Below are 23936 nucleotides of genomic sequence, written 5' to 3'. Positions count from 1 at the left end.
AACATTCTTCAGGAATGTCAGGCTTCCTACTAGCAGTTTCTATATCTGTACTATTAGAGAATTAAGTCCTTGTGATGGGTCATGACACCTAAGAATCCACTAAAAAACAGTTACAAAGAAAATATCCCAAACAAGCGTGGTTTACTGAAATGCAAGTTTTTTCTGTAACAGTCATTCTATGATGCAGAAGGATGTTTTTGGAAATAAAAAAAGACAGTTTATCTTTTGTGTCCATGCCATTGGCTCCCAGCCCAAGATGGCCATGAAGAATGAAGATGGCCCAGAGTGACAGGGCCTTTTGTGCAATGGACACAGTGGCCCATAGGCAACAAAACCATGTGAAGAGGTCGCAAAGAACCAAGCAAACAGTAATAATTCTAGGCCAGTATCAGCCTGGTCCTAATTCAAACTGGCAACACAGAAATGAAAATGAGTATACTGTGTTTCCATCCCCTCTAGCTATGATAGTGGAGTCCATGCTAAATATAAAGATGACAAACTGAGAACAAGTCCCATCTTTCCGTGCTAAGAGGGAAGAAAGGGAGGGGTGATGATGTTCTGTTTTGGTGGGGGTTTTTTTGGGTTTGTTTGTTTTTACACCGCCTCCCTTGTCAAAGATGTGTGGTGATGTCACCTGTCACTGAAATAAAGTAATTTTGAACCATGAACCTTGTGGCATGGTAGACAAAGCACTGAGTAGCAAAGTGTATCTTGGCTACAGAGGACACTCTTCAGCTCCAGAGCCAATTACAAATGCGGCAATGTGGCAAAGCACCGGGTGCACAGCAGCAGCTTTAATTCAAAGACATGCTCATGAGAATCAAAAATATGTCTGTCTGACACTCCGTCCCGGCCTCACACTGCTTTTTCATACAACTGGTCACCATTTTCTGTGCAGAGCTGGGAAGTAAAGTGGACTTCGGTTCATTGGCAGCAGAAGAAAGGATACAGCAGAATTAAACAGCTAAGCAGCAAAAGTATGACAATGATCTGGGGGAAAAAGGGAAGATGAGCGATATTCTTCAGATGGAAACAAGTGGTGTGGGAGCTGGGCAGGGCCACACATGGATGGGTCACAAGACAGGATGATGCAGGAAATGTTGCCATTAGTTTCTTACCTGACATGCAGGCAAAGGAAGATGAAGCTATATGAAAGCTGGGGCTGGGCAGCTGTTTCTCCCTGGAAGCAATTCCTGCCTCAAATGATGTTAATAAGGCAGGTACTGTGCTCCCGTTCCTTGTAAGCCCATCCCTGGGATGGTGTCTGCACAGTGGTACTATTCTGTGCTGGCAGCCAGCCAGAGAGCTCTGACTGTAAACCTGGGAGTTCAGAGCAAATAATGCTGACTGATTTGATTTCCTTCCCTGTTTTGCTCTGGTTTAAATGTATTTATGTATTGGTTCCTGCAAGGGACAGCACAAACAAATGCTGTTCTAGAAATGGAGGTCTCTAGTATTTTTTAAGAATTAAAGATCTCATGCCAGTTTGTAAATTCATCCTAATGCTTGGGCCAAATTCTGCTGCATTACTTGGCCACATTTCCTCTATCACTTCAACTAGACAGAGACCTTTCCTTGTCAGACTCTGCACCTTTCTATAGTGAAGCTGTAATTTGCTAAACAGCTGCAGCATCGCAACTGGATTAATCCAGGATAAGCCAGTAATCATCTTCAATTACAGCGCAAACATTAATCAGTCAATCACCGCCCTCTAGAGGTGGCCGCATGGCGGCTAGAGCTGATGTGGGTTTGTTGGAAGTGAGCTATCTGACAGACGAAGCAGTTCTGTATGCAGCAGGAGGAAGGTATTTGCTGATTAGAGTAGATCCATTTACCGTTACGTGAACAAATTACTGAGCGCTGATTGCCAGCTCCTCGATTATCGCTTCCCTCTCTTCCCTGGGAGGTCACCCAACTTGCAGCATTTTTGCATTCATATATTTTGTACTCATGGTGCTGCAGGGATAAGTGAAACAGGTAGACAGATAGATAGATAAGCTATAATAAAAAGCAGGAAAAATAATACCCAGATGAAACTCTCCTTTGTTACAGCTTATTTTTCACAAACAATGTGTATAAATGAAATCAGTGGCACAACTGCATGAGTTAACAGTGTCCACACAAGTTGGATGTGTTGGTGTGACAAAAGCAGCAAGCCTTTATGTACAAACACAACTACATATTCTCATTTCTTTCCCTTGATTGGAGTAGCCAAGAAGTTTTAAATGGAAGAACGTAAAGAGTGATGAATAGCAAGTAACCCACCATATAATCAAATTATGAATATATTGGTTTGGTGTGCAAAGACCTGGTTTGAATAGGTGAGTATTTATTTAAGGAGAAACTGTTCTGTGCAGGACTTAGCGCAAGATCATGGAGGCAGGAATTGCTCGTGGCCAGGTTTCCCCAGACACATCCTCTTTTTTTCCAGCTGGAAATTCTGTCTAGGTGGAATTCAGTAATATTTCACATTTTCTTCTGGCAGGCTGGCAGGATGCACTGGCTTGCCTGTTATAGAGGGATTCTCTAGCTATCCACACATAGGCACGGACCATCCACACATGTGCAGCACATACCTGAACATACATTTCTTTCGGCAATTTTTAATCAAAAAAGAGCAGGTATCCAGTATTCCAGTAACCATTTCATTGCAAGCATTACCCTGGGTTTCAGGAGAGTTGTATTTTGTCATAGAATTGCAGCACAATGGAGGTTGGAAGGGACCTCTGGAAATTGCCTGGTCAAGTTTTGAATACCTCCAAGGATGCAGACTACACAACCTCTCTAGGCAGCCTGTTCATTGTCCAGCCACTGCCATGGTTAAAAACAAACAAACAAACAAAACAAAACCCTAAAAACAACAACAAACAAACTAACCAACCAACCCCAACTGATGTTTAGATGAATTTACTATTTTTAGAATTTCCTGTATTCGGTTTGTGCCTATTTCGTCTTGTACTTTTACTGGATTCAGCTTTCTGGGGCTTACTGGACACAGTGTTGATGCCACTGGCCTCCTTTGGATAGAGATTTCAAACTTTGGTGGTCTAAGGTGGGTGTCATTTTTATTTGTTCTTCATAGGTAACTATCTTATCATCCTCTGACAAGGTGATGCCACTCATATTGACAACATTCACTTCCACATGGGCTTTTGTAGCACTCAACTGTCCTGCTGCCTCAGATATTATTTAATTTACCTTTCTCTGACTCGGTGTCCTTTCTTCAGGGGCTTACACACACATACACACACACATTATTCTGCTACACTACAGGTCTAGAAACTGGGACAGAATACTGAGCACTGTACAGTATCCTATAGCCAGAGGCTACAAAGTCCTCTTCAGAATATAACGACACGGAAAATGTCTTTTGATCTTACCAGCTGCTTTTGCCCCTGGCTGCTGTATCCTAGCCCAGCCAAGAAGCCAGGAGAAACCTCCGATTTTGTTCCCATAGGCAGAGGGCAGTGAACATTATCTAGTCCCTCCTACATGGAACTGAACAATTTGTGCTTGATTGAAGCTGAGAGACTGCCAACTTCAGAAAAATCAAGGTACCAACACTGCCTGCTTGTTCTTGCTGTGTGTTTCTTTGTCCTTCTCTGCACCACACCAGATGCACGGCCGGATCCTTCCTCTCTGCAGGCCAAGGTTTGTCTTTCATGAGCATTTTCATGAGGATCTCTGCTCTGAAGCAACCTGGATTCCTTCATGTTTTTTTTTCCATCCCATTTGAAGTTAGAGTGTCCAAGCAATTTGAAAATAAACAATGATTCATATATTTTCACAACACCTTCAGGGGCAAAGCAGTACAATTGTCCCCTGCCAAATTTCAAAGCCTAGCTGTAAAAGTGCAGGTTTGTCACAGTTTCTCCATATAACTCTATCCCTGGTCATATGCAGCAGGAAGCAGGCTTCTATCATGCACAGCATTAAGTCACTATAACTATCGGCATTGCTGCTGGCACACTAATGAAACTGTAAAAATCATTATTGATTCATGTGAGCAATGTGATCCTCTGGGCTTCAGTTACTCACACCAAGCTGGGTTGTGTTCCAAACCCACGTACAGCACTCTCTGAGATGGGGCTGTTCAATTACCTCTCCCTACCTATCTGCTTGGGTCCACCACTGCCAAGGGCCACCACATCTTACACCAGGACCTTAGAAGAAGGGACAAAACCACCTTCCTTACACTTTGCTGGCCTATTTATCCCAGGTGCAAATCAACTGGATCACATGTGGGAGGAGCTTGGCCCTCTAACTCCATAAGGGAAGACATATGGGATTTGTGCTTACTTTACAATTAGACTTGGAACTCAGGAGCGAGAACATAATATAGTTTCTTATGTAACCATATATTTATTTTGGTTACGTGCGGCTTCAAGACAAATCTAAAATGGTGCTGGACTGTGCTGCTGCCCTCAAAAGGAGTTTGTCAGCAGAGTAACAATAATGTTCTGCTTCTGAAAATGATGTGCTGGGCTTTCTGGTCAGCTTTAGGTTTGAATACTTTTTTTCCACTTTGATATTTGAGCCCTCCCCTCAGAGCAAATCCTTCGAGTGTGTACATGGCTCTCCAAGCAATGGTCACCGGAGGACATAGACAAGCGCAAAAAATAATGCTGACGGCATCTGAAAATGATTTGCAATCTCTTTGCCGCATGAGCTCAGTCTCATTAACATAGTGATTTAAATACTGTGGATAGCTTTTCTGATGTTCTTTTAGAAATTTCTTATTGGAATTATTAGGCATCCAAAATATATTTAAAACCAAACAACCAGTGGAATGAAACAGAGCAGATAATACTGACTAAGCACTCTAAGCCCCATCTTCCAGCCACAAGTCAAGCACGTTGCCACTAAACACACAACCCCAGGGACCAGACGGGAAAGGATCCGGAACTGGGCTACTAAACTGCATCATGTTGCAAACCCTGGGAAGCTGCATCCTTCACAGGTTTGAAATATCTACATTCCCCACAGATCAGCCTTGCCATAGCAAAGCCTAGGTGTCTTAGGGGAAAAAATGACATTGTGAGGTTTTCATCACCTTGCACATGAAACGTGTATAGAAGGAGTGGCTGACATTTTAGTAAGTACTGCAATAAAACTCGAAATAATAACATTACATGCTAAATAACACAAGTAACATTTTGAATGCGCGCAAGAAAAAGAGGTGGACTACTAAGACTGCTACTAAAAAAGGCACAAGCTGTGCAAACTGACACGGACACCTTAGCTCTGTGCATCCTGGTGAGGGGAAACCTTGCCCTTGGTGGTGCCGTGCCATGGCTCCATAGTGCTGGGGATGCCAGGCTGCCCAGGTGTACAGGACTGGTTGCACACAGACATTACTGGGCACATAACGATGCCACTGGTATAAGCCCTGCTCAAACAAAATTCTCAGAGACCTCCAATGCTGTCAGGAGCAGGGAGTACCCGCTTCATTGAGAGATGAATTTGGTTCTCACTGGATCAAACAGAGAGCCAACAACTGGAAAATACAGCCAGCTGCCAGTCAGCTCTTGTCTCCCCATGCCAGAAACAGGACTGGCTTCTATTCAGCCAGGTCATAAGTGGAATAACTGCTTTCAAGTCAATGGCCTTGATAGCAGAGAATGCTGTCATTGCACTCAAGTCAATGGAGCTATCTGTGATTTATGCAAGTATGAATTAAACCCAAAATATGGCTGCACAGACTGAACAAAAAGAAAAATTGGACCCTAATTCTTCAAGGTATTTATCACACATCACCTCTACCTGAAGACCCTCAATCCTACCCTTCTTCTCTCCCTTCTTTCCACCTGGTCCTGTAAGTGCCTCAGAACAAAGCTTGTCTTTTATTATTCAATGCTTTCTTTCTCCCTTCCCATCCATCTCAAGCAGGTCCCTTGCTCTCCTGCCACACAAATGATGCAATATCACCAGCATCCCCCTCAGGGAGCAGCCAGGGTTAACGAACAGCATTTGACACTGAACTGCAAACCTTCCCCTTTGCCTGCTGTCTGCCCAGGCTCCAGGCAACTGGGCACACCAACCAGAGATTCTCCAGATTGTTTTTTGGGGGCTACAGGGAATACCTGTTGTCAGAAACAGGATTCTAAGCTAAGCATAGAGCCACATGGTTAGAAAGCAGAGAAACCTCAGCCCAGAGCTGACAGTGAGTGACGATGGTAGGTGCTGTGACTGTTCGCTGCTCCTCATGTTACCCAAATGTCAGGGTTTCAAAGTGATGTTATTAAAGCACCACAGGAGTGCAAAGATCTGTGTAAACTGAGAGGATAATCACCATGCAAGCGGAGCACGAGCTGTTTGACTGTGTTGAAATTATGTTATTTGGTATCCCTCTAATTTGTCACATGATTTGATACACTGAAAAACCCTGTATCATGTTTTTATGCTCTGGGCCCATGACAATTGCTTTTCTTGCAGTAGACAATGATTTGTAAAGTGACTTTTCTTATTCCCAAACCACCCCAAATTTTGCAAATTGGTTTCCACGAATTAGAAGTGGTTTAGACATAACTTTGGCTCAGGGACTGGCTCTGTTATAAGGCTTTTGCTGCCACGAGAGCTAGCTAGGGGAAGAAAGTTATTTCTAAATTACTCTATTTTTGCATTAATACTACTTTTATACCAAAACAGAATTAGAAGCAGTATTACTTCTGTTGCTTGCTCTGAAGTAGAACTGTTCCTAGGAACCACAACTTTTTATCATCTGATCACAGGCATCCCCTGTCATTTCATATGGAAGTATATCCACTGCCTCCCTAGTCTCAAGCCCTGGGACCACTGTGGGGGTACAGGGACCAACCTCTCTTCTCCTCTGTGCTCAGAACTGCCAGCAGAAATATATTGCACTTTATGACAGCCTTGCATGGCCAAAACTCTACAGTCCAATATCACAGAAAGGTTGGGTTGAAGTGGACCATAAAAATCATCTAGTTCCAACCCCCCTGCCATGGGCAGAGGAAAGGAGAGAACCCGTCCCTGGGTGGGCTCGAACCACCAACCTTTCGGTTAACAGCCGAACGCGCTAACCGATTGCGCCACAGAGACTCCCTGGGTGCAAATATTTTCATAATAAAAAATTATTTTACTTCCCAAGATAAAAATATTTTCTTAAAAACACTGGTTCCAAGTAGCAGAGACATTGCATAGACCAAGGTGGCCTTTTTCACAACATTAACAATGATTCAAAGAGACAAGGCTGGGAGTTCTCATTTCCCAGGAACCCATCAGCTGGGTATGAAATGGTGATCACTGCTGTTCACTGTGGCTTTGGGCTAGACTTGAATCCACAATGCAGAATTTAAAATTGCAATACTTGTCTCACATACCCAAGTCAGGAGCAGTGATACTCAAAACCACAGGTGTTCAAGCTCAGAGGTGTGAAGAGCATTTTTGTGTGAAGTTCCAAAGCTGTCCTGTCCTTGTCCAGTTCTGTTCAGCCACATTTTGTTTCAAAGGGTACAGAAACCTGGAATAGAGACAACCGAAGAAAAGCCTTCTTGGCCACTATCATGATCCCTTTGCTCCTGTTTTGACCTTTTGACTGCTCATTGCCTCCTACAATCCTGGCTTGGTTTTGCAGCACATTAAAGGTGGCAGCAACAGAAAAAGCAGGGAGGTGCTACCCATCTTATGCCGATACAAGGCAAGATATTGCACAATATACTGAGCATTTCTCCATTTGCAAACAGACTAGTTTACACCGACAGCTATGACACCTCTGGATTAAGGTTTGTATCTGATATTTTCAAAGCTCTTGTAAAATGTGGTGTCTTCTGAGTGCTCTGAGGACCCAAGCACTGATATGTCCTGGTCATTTCACTGGGCTCTTCACAATTCAGATTAAAATTGCAATTTTAAGGCTTTCAGAGAAATTGCAAAAGTGATTTAGTAACTCACTTAAAAATGTTAAAATATTTATCATTAAAAGAGTAATCCAACAGCTTACTGGGGGGCAGCAGGAAGAGGGGAAAGGAAAAAGTAAACAAATCAGGAGAGGCACAAGACCAAACGGTTTTCCAAGCACACAGTGGAAAATGCAGGCTGGTGCCAGCAGCCTGATAATCCACATTCTCTTTCTATGCACCAACCTCTTTCTGAGAAAAGGAAAGAATTTAAAGGAGCATAAATGATAACTGTACGCATTCTGGAAGCAAACCTGAAAGTGCTGCCAGGAAAAATCACCCTTCTCGTTACAGAGCCATTAACACATTCCCTTCCCCATCCATCCAAGCTGCAGAGCTCACACCGACAGAGGGAGTGGGGAGAGGGAACACTTCTTGCCCTGAAAACACACAGCAGAAGGACGGACATTAAATCTGAGTGGCAAGATAAATGCACATTACTGGGAAAAGCCACTGTAGCACACTGAACATTGACCGCCAGGTAGGCACAGTGCACATGAACAGAGCATTACACCCATGGACAAGGTGCAGGTCACTTGCTCCTTCCCCTCCCACAGCGAACAACAACACTGCTTTAGCTCCTGCCATCCAAAGAGCTCAAACCAAGGAAGTTGTCTTTGCAGCTTTTTTAAAAATCACAAGCTTCCCCCCTTTTGCACGCTACAAATGGCTGTAGCAACAAGTTCAACAAGAGAGCAGCAGCTAGACCCACAGATAATATAAATCTGTGCAGCATTTATTTTTTCTTGCTCTTCACACAATTATAGCTCCATACAGGTATTCTGCATACTTCTCCTTGTATGCTGTTCCACACCCTTCCCCCCAGCCTTCAGCCGCTCTGAAATGTAAGTCGTATTCATTTTGCAGACCTATTTTATGCCAGTTCCGTTTATACACCTTTTCTAGCCACTTACACACTGATTAGTCTGCTTTGCACAGATAATCAAGACTGCAAAATCCATCCCCACAATTTCCAGCGGAGGATATTCTTGCCTACCCCTACTTTATATTTGGCCCATTTGCTATAGTCCTTGCAGGGTTGAGGTAGCGTCAGTATTTTGAGCAATGAACTAAATGTTCTCTTAGTGCTTATGAAAATCCTGAGAAAAATCACTAAAATGAATGGAGATATTCCAGATGAGAGAGGTATATGGCTCAACAAAAACAACAGAACAAAAAACACACACAGATGCAGAAGAAGATGTTGTCCAGATGGTTATGCTATCCTGGTGTCTGTCACGAACACATCCCTTAACACCCATGCAAAAACCTTTTGCACTCAGGCTTTAGCCCATGACACTTATCTCCCTGTCACTGGCCCAAAACTGCTGACTTTGTTGGCTCGTGCTGACTTTCACTGCATGAAATCTTAACCACTGATAGTACCTAGAGAACATGTTTGGGGTGATGTTCAGCAGGGGTACCCTGAGGACCATGGCTGGTGAGCTCCAGAGCGAACCCCTCGGCAGGGTCAGGGCTGTGACTGCAAGAGAGGCGCAGGGCAGGAAAACTGGGGCTGATCCCACTGCACTGGGACAGGTTGAGGGACACATGAGAAAACAAACATGGGGTGAAAGGATAAGATAGAAAAATAAGTAACAGGATTTTGTACAGTACTATATTGGTGTTACAGCTTCTCTGTCCTCAGTAGCATTTCCTTTGGTGTAACTGAAAATAAGATGTGGTCCAGGAGAACTGGAGAACTCCAGGTTGAGCTGAAATCAGAGGAAACACACCTTTACTCCACCACCTTAAGCAAGCTTCCAGTGGAGCAAGTCAGCACAAACAACCTGAAAGTGGAAACAAATCACTGTACAGATTTTCACAATGCCTTTAAATCAACTAAACATTCCAGCAGCTGAGAATTTGGCCAACAACCTTGGCTGGAGATGAGCTGACCTACGTCAGGCTGGGGTCCTACCCTACAACAAGTCCTCTGCAAGTCCTGAACAGAGCGCTAGACCCACCTGTGCCAAGTGTGACAGGTAAGCTGCTGATGGAATGGAGTCTGAAGGTAAGCCAATAGCTCCAAACAGAAAACAGAATTTTGGCTGCGGCTGCAAAAGGAAGGATACACCAAGTCAGTCCTTTCACCATCAGCCCTTTTTGGACAAGCGCACCTGGACTAGAGAGGTTACCTCGTGGGCTTTCACATTTCCTTGGAGAACAAATGTCTGCATTTAATGTGCACACTTTACTCAGATTTGTCTATCAGAACATTAATCCAGCACAACAAAAATGTGAAAAGCCCAAGTCGCCAGCCATGGGGCTGCTGAAACCAGGTCCTTTGGCTACTTCAGGGAATTTATTAGGTGGGTATAAATAAACATGGAAAACTCCGATACTGTAGCACTTTAACAAAGTGCTAGAATCCCTTCTGAAATGTTTATGAGGTGAAAATAAATAAGCAACCCCTGCAAAACCATCTGACATTTTTCAATTCATGAAGCTTCCCATCTCGCAACGTCTATTATTTTACATGAAGATTTTAATTTAAAAGCTGCCTTTCTGAGCTATGCTGAGATGGGAAGGCCACTGGGATTCTGGGCTGACATCCCAGGAACCACAGTAGATTGCCTGGTATTCAGAGTCAAATTTTCTAATAAGGCGGTGCACATTTCCAAAATGTCACTGCACAAGTGGCTATTGGTGGAGTTATTTTAAGGCACTCGCTCAGGAAGGCACTTGGACTTGTTGTGCCTCTTCTTGAATCGGCAGACGTGCATTCCTTGAACTTTCTTAAGACCCTGCTGTGAAGAGAGAATTTAGCGGTAAAGACAGCTCCAGGATTTCTTACTGGAAGAGATTTTTATCACTTGATTTTCTCCTCTTTGTACTGGTGCAAATAAGAAGAAGAGAAAAAAAAAAAATTAAGGAGTTAGGCCTGGATAAAAACAGACTGAGGCCTGAAATGAAGCATATAAAGCAGCTTCTGCCTTACAGTAGTGGTATTTTCCACTGATAATCTGCACTAGAATAAAGGGAAAATAAAGGGAAACACCAAGTTGGCCAATCTGTGAAAGCTCCTTCATCTCCCTTTCAAACATCACGTACTCATGGACAGCTTTGAGGCAGGTTCATTACAAACGCGGCCAGCCAGGCTGGTGGGTGTCCTGAACAGTGTTTATATTTTCAGGCAATTGTCTGAAAGGTATTTCCAAAGAATCTCTTCTGCTCCTTGTTTCAAAGCTCTGGAAGGCACATACCTTCATTCTACCATCCCTCAGCTCCTCTCTCCAGGAATCCAGTTCATTTCCTTGGTTTTTTTGCCTACATGTCTCCTCCCTGAGCACTTTAAAGCTAGGCTTAATGCTCATGGAAGGCATTACTGTGGGAGACTGATTCCCTTTTCCCTGCTGGGGCTGTGCAAAATCTTTCACCCACTGCTGCTAATTCTTTGACAAAGAGTCTCATGAAGGTCAAAAGGTTTATGTTCCCTATGTGTGAGGTAGAAAGTTCAAGAAACCTCCTTTTATCTCTATATCTCCGGCTAAGTAGATGGTCACGCTGTTGCTACCTGCACTTCTTTATGTCCCCAATTGATACTAATGCTGAGCAACCCAGAAACAAGAATGGCATGTCCTTGGTCACACATAGCTTTCTGATTTGAGGGACAGCTACAGCCCCAGGGGTTAAGTAAGTATCACCCAGGTCCTGGAGCCTGCAGGCAGAAGTCACATGCATTGAGGCATTGAAGAAAGGAAAATACTCTAATGGGCATAACCGAGGGATGTTTAGAGCATACGCAGTACAGAAGGCAAAAAAACCACCGACCAAACAAAAAATGTTTCTGAAAGGAACATGCCAACAGCCTTCACTCGCAGAAGGTTTAATTCACTTTGGGCGGTTACATGAGCATGCTCTGGACCTGGGTTGTGGTGTTCCAAATGGAATTTCTGCTTCTCCTGAGCACCACAGCTCCTACACACAGGGTGGCTGTGCAAGGAATGTGCACTCCCAGCACACGCCTGCCTCTCAGGTGCATTACAGTCCTTGCAAAAGGGATTTCTTGGACCTCAGAGGGCCCTATGAAGAAAGTTTAATCTTCTGAGACTCATATTACTAAACAACTTAAGAAAACAGTGTCTTAGAACAACTCTGTCCAGCAAAGACACTCATGAGATATGATCACATGTAGAAACTACCTATGCAAAGCTGACAAATTCCATTTTTCACCCAACTAAATCTTCTCCAACTCTTTCTACTGCCTATATTTGCATTACCTTTGTACTTCAGAAACTTGTCTCTGAACTGAGACCCTACTGAGTCTGACCCCTCTAAAATTAGTCATAGTTTTCCCCAGCCATCACTAATCCATAATAAAATAAAATCTGAAAAAGCTTGCAAGCTTCTTATTCGTCCAGTCTTCTAAGAACTTAATATGATAAATTTTAGTAGTGAACCTCAACATATCTGCTCTTGTCCCTTAAGACACATAGAAAGTAATTTGATTTCTTTTTTTGTCTGTTACTCAGTATTTTTTCATTCCTTCCTGACTACTCAACTTCTGTAAGAAAATCTTGTGGCTGACTTTGTCATAAGACCAAGGGTGCTGTAAACAAATCAGACCAGCCTCATTTAATTATTGTTTTCCAACAAAGGCAATTAATTGTCATTTATGGAAGAAAGTACTTGAAAGTTTGCTCTGGTGCCTTTCTCATCTGTGTAAATGTAAACATGGCCTCTACTATGGAAAACAAAAAGCCAGAAACACTGGAGTTCTTCACATTGATGTAAATGACTAGAGGAGACAAATGCTTTGGAGAATCAAGAACTGTGTCACACCCATACTCAAATACTACATGTGCAGAACTGCCATTGGTGTTGAAAGGATGCAGCAGAGGAGCAGAAACCCTTCAGAATCTCCCTCATACCCCCTGCCTGTGCCTTGACATCCTACATGTTTCTTCTTGGATAATTTATATTCTACTTTTTTTTTATCCCATGTAAAATGAGGTTCCCATCTTCCCCTAGCCCTGTTTCTACCGTGCTTCAGTGAAATTTGTCTTTCTTCTATTCTCCCAAGAAGTTTAACAGAAAGCAACTGAAGTCTGGACAGTAAAAATAACACACCGAAAGACAAAACAATAGCTGCAGAGACCATGTAAAGGGAGATATTAGGACTATTTTTATTCCCTTGCTACTAACTGAAATCTCTTTTTTTTTTTTCTATTACATTCGGGAAAAGTCATCATCTGAAGGAACAATGACTCCTGGCACACTTCAAAATTCCCTCTTACTGGCACACTAAGATTGAAATGTCCCAGTGAAAGCTGCTGAGAGCTGACAGCTGCCTCTTGGGAACTTCCAAGAATCCCATCTCTAACAAAGAGATCTGCTACCTTTACAGACGGAAAGGTTAAACCGACTCAGCAAAGGAGCTATTATTTTGGGACAGATTTAACAAAGGATCAGACAAGATGAGGCTCAGAAACCCCCAGTTATCATTGCTAGGACAGAAGGTGCTTTACCTCGTGGCCGGGTGTTGGGTGTGCTGCCCTATAGTCCCCTCCTCTTTCCATCCAAGTGTTGCTACATCTGCCTTGCAATCCTACATAGACAAGCCAAGCACCATAGAAGCCACTGGGATCCTTTTGTGAAGAACTATCTGGAAAAAGGAATTTCTGATCTCCGAGAAATTCCAACATTTTGAAATTTGTTTTTCTTCCAAATATAAATGAGAAGCCAAAATTCCATGGGCTGTGTGGAACAGATCTCCCAGAGAGGAACAGAGGGAAGGAATGGAGAAGATTAAGAAACTTTATTTTGAAAGAAAAAAAAAAAAGAAAAAAACTTCCTGCTGACACTTTTTTATGAACTTGGCCACTTATTAACTTCAGTGAGGACCAAACAGACCTCGGAGAAGACCCACGAAGTCTGCAGCTCACTGGCAATCTGGGAGAGATGTATGAAAAAGAAGAAAATAACTAATGAGCAGTCAAGGTGGGCAGTCAAGTTTGACAGTCAGAAGCACGACAATAAAGAGGTAATTTTCAAATTGGTCATGCACTTCAAACAATTAATGTATATTCAATATTTACTGATATCTATACAACTCCTCAGGGGTCCAGTGAAGCATTTAAGTATGGTTTTCAATTTAAGAATATGTATCCCCACTGAAAATATTTACTCAAGCATGTACAGTTAGACATTCACTTAGTTGCTTTCCTGGACTATTTCCTATTCATTCTTAACCCAGGAACATTATATTTACATCTGATACAACACCCTGCTGATTTCTAGGCAAGTTTCATTCTCAATTTCAGTCAGTGTTGGGTCTGCTATTTAATTATTTAGCAAAAATCTGTTGATGCTTAGTATCCAAACTCAGACCTCTAACGATACATAAATAAAAGGTTCTTATATTTCAGTGAAACAGAACATCTCCAGTTTCCTTAATCATCGCTGTTGAGCATCTGCTGCGTTCCCTTTTACATGACCCTTGTAATTTTGGGTTGCTCATGGACATAGCAATATGAATGTTCCCGACAAGCCTGACCCCCACTTCCTCTTTTCTATCACGAGGTGGTTAGAGCTGCTCAAAGAAAACTGTTGACATTCTTAACTTGAGAAAAATAAGCTTTATACAATGATGTAGAGAAAACAGGCAATAGTTAGAAAACAACTTGCTACCGATAATCAGATATTTCAGGTATTGAGGAATGATTATGGAAAATTTCAAGTGAAGGTGACAAGAGGGAATATCTCGCCAGAAAAAAAAGGCAGATGGCATTGAGTGTCAAAACGTGTGAAGTGATGCACGTGGGAAGAAACAATCTTAAATACTTCCACTTTGCCTACATAGCAAAGGGCTCTGAGCTCACTGTTCCAGAAAGAGGACCAAGAAGGGGTTTGGCAAAGGCTGGTCTTCAAAATTATTACTTCCAATATAACAGCTTGAAATCTTCAATTGAAAATGACAGGAAACAGGCACAAACATCAAAAAGGACCTCTTTTCAACCAGTGGGCATTTAAACAGTAGAACTCCTCACCAAATTATATTCTAGATGCCAAAAGCTTACACAGATTCAAAAACAAAGTCACCAAAGGAAAATCCCTCAAGGACTATTAAGTAGAAAATATTGTGTCTGGTTCTAAAATCCCTCAGCCACAAATTGTTGGAGGCTGGTAGAATATTTGAAGGAAGTGTCAAATATGTTTGCAGTACTGGCCAGTGTCAGAGTGAGTATCCTGCACTAGACAGACATCTGGTCTGACCTGGTATGACTGTTCTTGCACTTTTATATCACATTTTCCTGTTTTCTTGTTCTCAGAAAAGCCTAAAAAAATTCAATGAAATGACCATAACATTTGCATACATACACCATATTTTGTTCAATAGAGTTAGCAAAGAAAATTTCAACCCAAAGACTTTTAAAGTTTAGTTAATTTATAAGCAACCAAAGATGGGTAAATTCTAAATGTTTACAACTTACATAAGAGACAGAACTACCATTTCTACCTTTATATTCAAAGGTTATATTTGGAGTTCAAGTAGAAAGTACATATCAGCAATTTAGGGTAATATGCAATACAGCAGTTATAAAACTACACCTGAAGTGAGATTTATATTCAAGAAACTCAGAGCTAATCTCAAAGTTCATAGAAGCCCAAATATGCTGAGATACAAAAACATATACATTATCCAGGCATAGTGTGGTAACATTTGCCGTGTTTCCCGCAGCCTAAAATAATCCAGTCGTTTTAGAGATACTCTTTACAGTTAAAAGACAGAATCCTAGTAAACCTGATAATATACATCAGTTTGGTTGGAATTTCTCGTGTGCACACATATATGCAATATCTTTGTTTGAGAGGCTGGCATCAATTAAATTTAACTGCTTCCCCTGTGGGTTTAAATCAAAGCTGAATACTAAATTATCATTATACTACATATAGTCTATTTATAAGTCATTCTTGTTTAGCAGTTGCACCTTTTCCATGTGGTTTAGAATAGAAGCTGCCCTTGTTCTCTAGAACAACTTCTACCATGAAAGCATCAGAAGAAAGTAATTATATTTAGCAGGCACCACCCTTGTTTAATGGAGTATAAATATCCTGGTGCCAGTCCTATACTTGGCATGCAAGGAAAGGTTAAATACATTAAACATCTGCAGCTCAACTAAACACCAGTTAAATGCAGGAGGGGATATGATAACCATAGACATGTACAGAAGAAATGGAAACACTAATGATGAAAGAGTATTGTTTAGGATAATATCTAGTCATAGAACTGTGCTTTAAAAGTAAGCAGAAGGAAAATTATGTTGGAAACATCTCCTAACAGGGACACCTAATAGTCTGTGGAATAATCACCCAAGGGAGATGGAGGAAGTCCTTCTGACTGAGTCATTTCTTTCTGGACTGAGTAAAGTGTTAAACAAACTACAGGGAAAAAAAATACTGGCAGATGGAAAGACTACCAGGTCTACTTCTCAGAAGCCTGAGACATTTCTGTTCTCAACAGTAGCACTTCTGTTCAAAACAAACCCAAACTCATCAAAAACCTTTTTAATTGTGCATGAAGAGATGAGTGACTTCTGTAATCTCTCTCATCACTTTCTCAAATTTAATATATTTACGTGTATTTATGACTCCTTCTTACATTACATTTCCAAAACAGGTTTTTTCCCCTTGCATATTCCCAGATCTGCAGTCATGTGTTGCCTCTGTCCATTTGATGCTGTGTGGCAAGAATGGATGCAGCATTATAGAAAACTTGTCCTGATCAGGCTCTTGCGAAGCATGACTAGTTTAATGTGATAGATTATAAAATGAAAGGAGAGTGAAAAGGGAGGAATAACAAGTGCCAGGGATAGATTAGATTCTCCACACATTTCTGCGTTTACTGACCTTTTCTTCTTCAATATACCACTAGTTACCCAGATTTACAGCTTGAGATGGCAGGCAAGCTGTCAGGTGCACTGTTTAGGTCACTGATGATGTTATGAACTCTGCTGGAAACTGATTTCATTAACCAAAAAGTGTACAACTTGACATTTGATATAGCAAATATCTAACTGACATTTTTAATTGCTCATTGTACAACTCCTTCATAATTACTGAGGTCTTTAAAATAACTTCTTAGGGACTTAAAAATTAAAACACGTCCGATAAAATTGCACATAGGGTACCAGTAGCTAGTATGTAGCATCCATGATGAAAAGTCATTATTTGTGAGTGCAGTTTGGCATTAATGTTCACAAATCTATAGATCAATCAGCATAGAAGTGATGTTTTATCCTGAAGTTTCATGAAGGCTTATTTGGTTTTCTTTCAGTAACCTCTACATCAAGTTTTTAGTCATAAATGGAACTTCAGTTGCAGTTTATTCATGAATAAAATATCACCTCTTGGACTTGATCCAAAGAGAAAGTAAAGAACCTAGGTACTGCTGGTCAGCAGAAACACACAGGACAGCAGTCTGAGCAAAGTTGTGCTTTGAGTTCCGATCAGTTCATAAACAGTACGACCTGATGCAATTGCCTACAATGGTGCAAGCAAGATTTGATAACCTTCAGACCTACATTTCTGAAAGCAAAAGCTATAATAAAAAAAAGTGGAGCAATGGAGGTCTGCATCTTTATTCTAAAGTCTGAACCCAGGCTGTTGGTGGTGCATTCACACTACTCCTTACATTAGTTGAAGCAATGTCATTCCAATGATACACAAGCTCTCCACCATTGGAAGTGGGGTAATAGATTAATCACAGTTCAGCTGTAGCATGTGGAGCCATCAAACTATTTATCTTGTTAAAACACTTTCAGGCTACAGCAGCTGTCTCCTAAGAAACTCCTCTTGCTATGTGGTCATATTTTACAAACACAAGCGCTTGAAGTAAAATAATTGTCATGCCTGATCATTACATAAATCCAGTATGTAGTGTTCCGACCTCAGGGCAACCAGGGAATAACACCATGAGAATCAATACAGCAAGTTTGAGGTGAAGCTGATCTGAATGAGGTTGGGCTGGCCTGGTTTATCTCCCTTCTGTCAGCTGGACACAAAGACTTTGGTAGGCATAAAATCCAGCCTGGTACCTGACTCAAGAGAAACAGGAATTCATCTTAAGAGAAAGCAGGTTGTGGGAGGCTGTCCCTCTTGGCACTGACTTAGCAGCTCACTGCAGCTACAGCTGTACAGGAGAACCTCATCTGCCACAGCTGCAAAAGGGACCGTCTGCACCAGCCACACCTGGAGGTGTCTTCTAGACTCTAGTAAGAAGGGTGCAAGTATCATTTAAGATCTTCAAAGAGTTAAACGCAATGACCAGCCACTAACTATACACTCAAGCATGTTGAACTCTAACCTCTGTGGCTGTGTAATGTGGCATGTCATCTGTTTTAGTGCAGTGAGAAGAGCTGAGTCTAAACTCTCGGATTCTCGTTGCTGATGACAGTTCCATGCAGTTCTTGTTTTCCTCACGCTGCAAGACCTGAGTGGCTTTGGCACATCCTGCCTAACTGCTGCTGAGTGATGAGGAAATATTTGCCTTGAGCTGGAACACTAAACACCTCTGTGGTTAGGAGAGATGTAGCTTTCTCCACAGTGGGGTGGTGATTAGATTGAACCGTTAACTCCATTTTCCACCTTTGCTGCAGTAATTGCTTTCCCTTGTGCCCCTCACTGGACAAATGAGCTAAGGAAATATTCTGGAAACAGCAAGGACTTTTGAACACCATGTAATGTGAGTACTCCAGCTTTTGGAGAAGGGGTTGGCTCTGTACATGTCTGAGTGGAAGTCTGCTATTCCACCCTGAGGCAAGAAATTAATTGCTATGACATGCCCCCTCTTTGCCATGTATATAGCTGGCCAGCACTAGCCTATGGCCACCACGTATGGTTAACATCTGATTCTGAGCTCTTTTTTATTGTGCCCTATACTTTACAGTAGTGCTCCTAAACTTCATAGGGATTTTACTTGCAGGGCAAAATAGGTCCCTCTTCTGCCTCCACTAAAGGACAAGGGCTTTAATGGGCAGTACACATTTAACTTCTCTGTGCAGAAAGCTGAAGGTGACAAGCCCATTTTACTTGCATGACAGATGCAGAAGAAGAGCATGGTGCTCTTTGTAAGCTAAGCTCTGTCTCACCTGCATGGCAGGGGAATTAAGATGGTTTGTTGCAATGTGTTTGTTGTTCTGTGTTTGCCCATGGCCATCTGCACCATGGGAAGGCATTAATAACCGAAGTGATGCAGCAGCAAGGTAGGAAGACCCACGTGGTCAGGCTTGCAAGGACTAATGAAATCCAAGCTGGACCAAGAGATATTTTATTATCTCTAGTTTCTGAGACTCAGATAATTATTGCATTTGAGCTGAGATGGGCTGCAGTTTTAAGCAAAACACAGGATTAATTTGTCAGTCACCATGGTCCCAAACACAAGTCACAGCTTGCCATGGCAGAAGCTGTGTAAACAAACAGAAAGACCCTCTCCTGTCCCACAGCTTTAGAATCAAAAGATTTGGGCACAGTCAAGTTAACTTAACCCTATATTAGGCTGACATTGGTATTTCTTGTTTGTGCACTCTTAGTTTACAACAGGATAACCAGATTTACTTTAACCTTCGCCCGCCACAGACTAAGCTGAGCTGTGTTACAGCCCTGCAGCCCCAGGCTTGAGTGCACTGGGCAGACAGCATGTGGGAATGTGTTAAATTCTGGAAGGCAAATGAACGTCTGGGTACCTACGTGTACAGACAGACAATAATACATACAGGATGCGAGTGTTACATTAGAGACATCGCCCATGTGGCAGAAAGCAAGCAGAAAGCCAAGGAAGTGTCTGAAATGGGCATGCTGGCTGCCACCTCATTCAGGAGCAGCAAGGCATGACTTATGCTTCCTGGTTTACCAGAGCCTGAGTCTCACCAGTTCCAGGTCTGGTTCCAGGGTGAAAGCCAATGTGGTGACTTGCCTTTTCTGCCTAGCAGAAGGACAGCATTTCCTTGTTGATGATGAGGGAGACAAGGTCTCTGAAGAAAGGAAGGAAACATTACCTTCTCTTTCTTTAGGGACAGAAACAGCCAGTTTGCACAACTAATCTCACAGCACGGCATTCAAGTAGGAGTTCTGCCAGCTACAGCACCCACAAGATGATACGATACTGCCTTCCAATGGATAACCCTCTTTCCATACCCATGTGTTACAGATGGAGACCACCTCTGATTTAAGGTTCCTGCTCCAACTCTGAATGCCATCTGACTCTGAATTTTCTCAGATCTTCAGCCAGTGTGAATCAGCATAGGTCTGCTGAAGCCTGACTCATCAACACTGGCTCTGCTACCTTCACAGAAGAAAGTTGATACTTAGTCCATAATGACATCAGCAGCAGAAAAAGACATACTTTTTAATGTTTTGAACAAAGTTAACTAAGTTAAAGAGTGCTACTACATGCCTTAGCTGGCACAAATATTTCAAGTAAGACACTCCCTCAGTGATGCACTCCAAAGTGTTTAAATGATGTTATACAAAGAAGTACTGCTATCTCGGAATAAGCTGGGGTTGATATGAAAGTTAAGTCTGAGAGAATTAATCTGAGGATGAAGAAAAGCTTAAAGGAACTAAAGCAAAAAAAAGTAAATTGGAAGTTATAGTCAAAATCTGTTGTGGCAGGCAAATATCCCTATCACTGAAAAGGCTCACCGAATTTTTAGTAGCCCAATAATATTGATAACTTCCTCAAAATGTGATTATTTTTGATGGAAAAGATAGACAAGTTCCAAATTTTGGAAACAACAAAGATTTCTGCAGCGATTTAAAATACCCTTTTCCTTCCTCTGTGAAAACAAACTTATTTTCACATTGATCAGCTTTAAGATTTGAAAAACTTAACCTAGCTCTTGCTGTATTTATTTTTCATATACCACTCAAAAAAAGAACCAAACTAAACCAAACAAGTTACTTCTATGAAAACCTCACAACAGCATCTGCTTGGATGTCAATAGGAAACTACTTGTACATTACTTAAGGTGGAAAGAAACTTCTGAAGACTTAATAGACTCATAGAGCATCAGACCATCAGATCCCAATTTGATATCCACAGATAATGCTTACATTTTGGTAATATATCCATTAACCTGTGTTAGGATAAAGCAGAGATATTAATCTTGAATATGTAAACATAAATACAGAGAATCCAGGACTTGTCTTGCTAGGAAACTGAGGAAATGTCAAGAAATATACTTTGTGCAGCTGCAATATCAATCTCACATGAGTCAATTATTCTGCCATTTACATGACTTGCACATTTGTTTTTTTATAACCAGATGGCAAGAAAGAGCTTATTTTCCAGCAACCTGCAGTGGAAGACAGAAACTTTAGTTTCTGTTTTTCAGTGTTCCTTCCTTTCCTGCAAGCAGTGTGACCCAAAGAATGGATTTGTACTGGACTCTCCGTGACTTCAGATGGCCCATAGATGGAAAAACCTTCATGTCAATTAACGTTTGCTCTCTAGTCTAAGCTTGTCCAGGTTCTGAGGGAAGCTCACTCCAGTGTCCAACTGGAGTGCACATTGCACATCACTGGTGATGAGCAACAAATCCACACTGTGGAAAGTCCTTACCCTGTTTTGGAGCAGATAGGGAAAAGAGAGCAGGAGACAGCATATTAACATTTTCAGAGGGAGATAATACAGGCAAGAGGGAGTATAAACTGCCCTAGAACCTGACTAACATCATCAGGTAGCTTCCTGCTTATTTGGAGAAAGAGAGCTGCTGCTGAGAGGGAAGAAGGTGTAGATGGCACAAACTGCAGAGGTATTAGGAAGCAGAGGGACTTTTGAGTACAACGCTGGGCAGAGGCAGTGGTTAATAGCCATGGTGCCACACGTCATGATTTTGTTAGCCTTTGTCATATGGCCACATTCAGTGTCTCTTTCCCAGTGTGTCTCACTAGCCCTCATAAAGGAACCAGTCTATTCATCTGGTCGTCTTCAGTATTCTTCTCCAAAGCTTACGGTTGCTGTGAGCAGGACTCACACACACCAGACTCTGGAGTCAGAGGGGAGCCTGGAAAAGGCCACTGAGAAGTGACACAACAGTTTTACTGCTTCATTGTTGCTGTCAAGCACATGGGAAGGGTCTGCAGGAGAGGTGGTGTCCACAAGGATGCACTGTGAATGCAATGGAGGCACCATGAAGACCTCGAACACGGAGACAGATGGAGTGTGCTAGCCCACATGGTAGCTGAGCTATGCTTACAAGTGCCCCATTTACCTGGGGAGATCTTTAAGGTAGAAGTATATCCTTACAAAAATGGCTGCAGCACACTTCTTGAATGGGCATGGAGGAGAGGAATGTAACACCTCCTGCCACACACACACATTAAAAAAAGCCTTCAATCATCAAAATATTCTGTTAGAATTAGAGGGAGGAAGCTACAAACAGAGGTAACATCAGGATTTCTTTCTAGGCAGAGTTCAGGTTTGTTCAAGATTGTTTTTGCCTGGATATCACTGAACTTTCAAGAAATCTGCCAAAGCTGTAAAGGAAAAATACAGCTTATAGTACCAGAGAAGTATCATTGTTCATGTTGTCTTCCAGAAGTTGAAGGGCTGTGATTTTATTAGAACACTGCTGTTGCAAGACCACAGAGTAATATGCTGACATTTTGAGCTGCATTTAAACCTGATACGTATTTTTAAATCTACATTTATATTCCATCATAAACTGACATTGGACAGAAGTTACTTTTGCCACCGTGAGTGCACATAAAATGGAAAAGGCTCTACTATGCAGAATGTTGCAAAAAGCTTTTCTTCTATGTCAGGTTCTACCTAGAATATTGCAACCGTGCCAGTCTCTCTAGTTTCTGACCACGTCCCTCTAAATTAGACTACAAAGCAAGTTGCCAGTAGGGCTTCTGGAATCTTCAGCTTCTTTTCTTTCTCCAGTTAGAGGGACTAGTGAATTCTCCAGCTACGGAGAGAGGATACACAACATTAGGGACTGCAGTGCAGGGAGAAACCTGGCCCTTGTTCAGATACCTTGTCAAAAAAAGAGACTCTTGATACATTTCATAAGGATGGTCAGACTCTCTATTTGTGTTGTATAGCAGTTCTCCTGCTCTGAGAGTACTTTATCTCTGTTTTCTTTGCTCTGTCTCATCTGCCAGTGCTCAGTCCGGTGGTGTGGGACCCAAAGGGATCTCACATGGTCAGAATAGGAAGAAAGAAAGCAAAATATAATTGTTAGAAATTAGATTGTGCAGAACTGAGAAGTTATGTTTCTGGTACTGAACAACCACAAAGAAATGTGTTTTTTTTCTTTACTGCATATTTCAGAGTGCCCTCTACACACTTCCTCACACATGGATTTCAACATGCATATTCTTAGAGATATTACATATTCATCCTACATTAAAAGAATGAGAATTAAGTCAGGAAATACACTCACTCTTCTAAGCTTTCTGCAGATACGTACCAAGAAATTGAATGATGCGCAAAGCAGTCTGTACTATTGCACACACTCACTTTGGGGAACTACACAGTTCAGGCTGGTACGAGTACTCCCGCCCTCCATGTAGACTCAAGCAGGTACATGATCTCCTGGATCAGAATGTATCTTCTGGTTGTGCAATTGTGCAATGAGATCTTGCCTCACAAGTAGGGTTTTGACACAATACAGCAATTTAAGTACAACAATAAAGACATACTAGATGCTCAAGCCACTGTAAACAATTGTGCATGCAATTAAAAAGTGCTTATCATCTTGTAAGGCTTCCTATGTCTTATTGCTTAGTCATTCAGCCTGAAACAATAAAGTAGATGCTCCTAATTGAGACATAAAAGTAATATAAAATGCAACAACACGGCCACTTTCATTATATGCGGAAAGGAACACCACCACAAATGTAGAAGAGGGCTGAAAATAGATCCAAGGCTATTTCTAAAGAGACGTTCTTAGGATTGCTGTCATTCCTGTTAATATTTTCTGACATTTATATTTTGGTACTCCCAACAATTTCAGCTAAGGAACAGGATTGCACTGAACAATGTGTACACACACCTATCAAAGC

The 23936-nt window shown here is 41.8% G+C and overlaps 1 protein-coding gene and 1 non-coding gene across 5 annotated transcripts in view; both read right to left on the bottom strand.

The window, feature by feature from the left end:
• Window positions 1-23936, bottom strand: part of OSTN (osteocrin) — a 102909-nt gene that overhangs the window by 20214 nt on the left and 58759 nt on the right. Inside the window, exon 1 of one of the 4 annotated variants that reach the window (XM_021280613.2) lies at window positions 1119-1137. The exons of the other annotated variants lie outside the window; for them this stretch is intronic. The gene's annotated coding sequence lies outside the window, so the exon portion shown is untranslated. Of the gene's footprint in view, window positions 1-1118; window positions 1138-23936 lie in introns of those variants that run through there. 4 annotated transcript variants of the gene reach the window in all.
• Window positions 6989-7062, bottom strand: TRNAN-GUU (transfer RNA asparagine (anticodon GUU)). Its single transcript has one exon. It is a non-coding gene; the product is annotated as a tRNA-Asn (tRNA).

This window comes from Columba livia, chromosome 9 (assembly GCF_036013475.1).
Source record: "Columba livia isolate bColLiv1 breed racing homer chromosome 9, bColLiv1.pat.W.v2, whole genome shotgun sequence".
Lineage (NCBI taxonomy): Eukaryota > Metazoa > Chordata > Aves > Columbiformes > Columbidae > Columba > Columba livia.
This window is presented reverse-complemented; position numbering and strand designations above follow the sequence as displayed.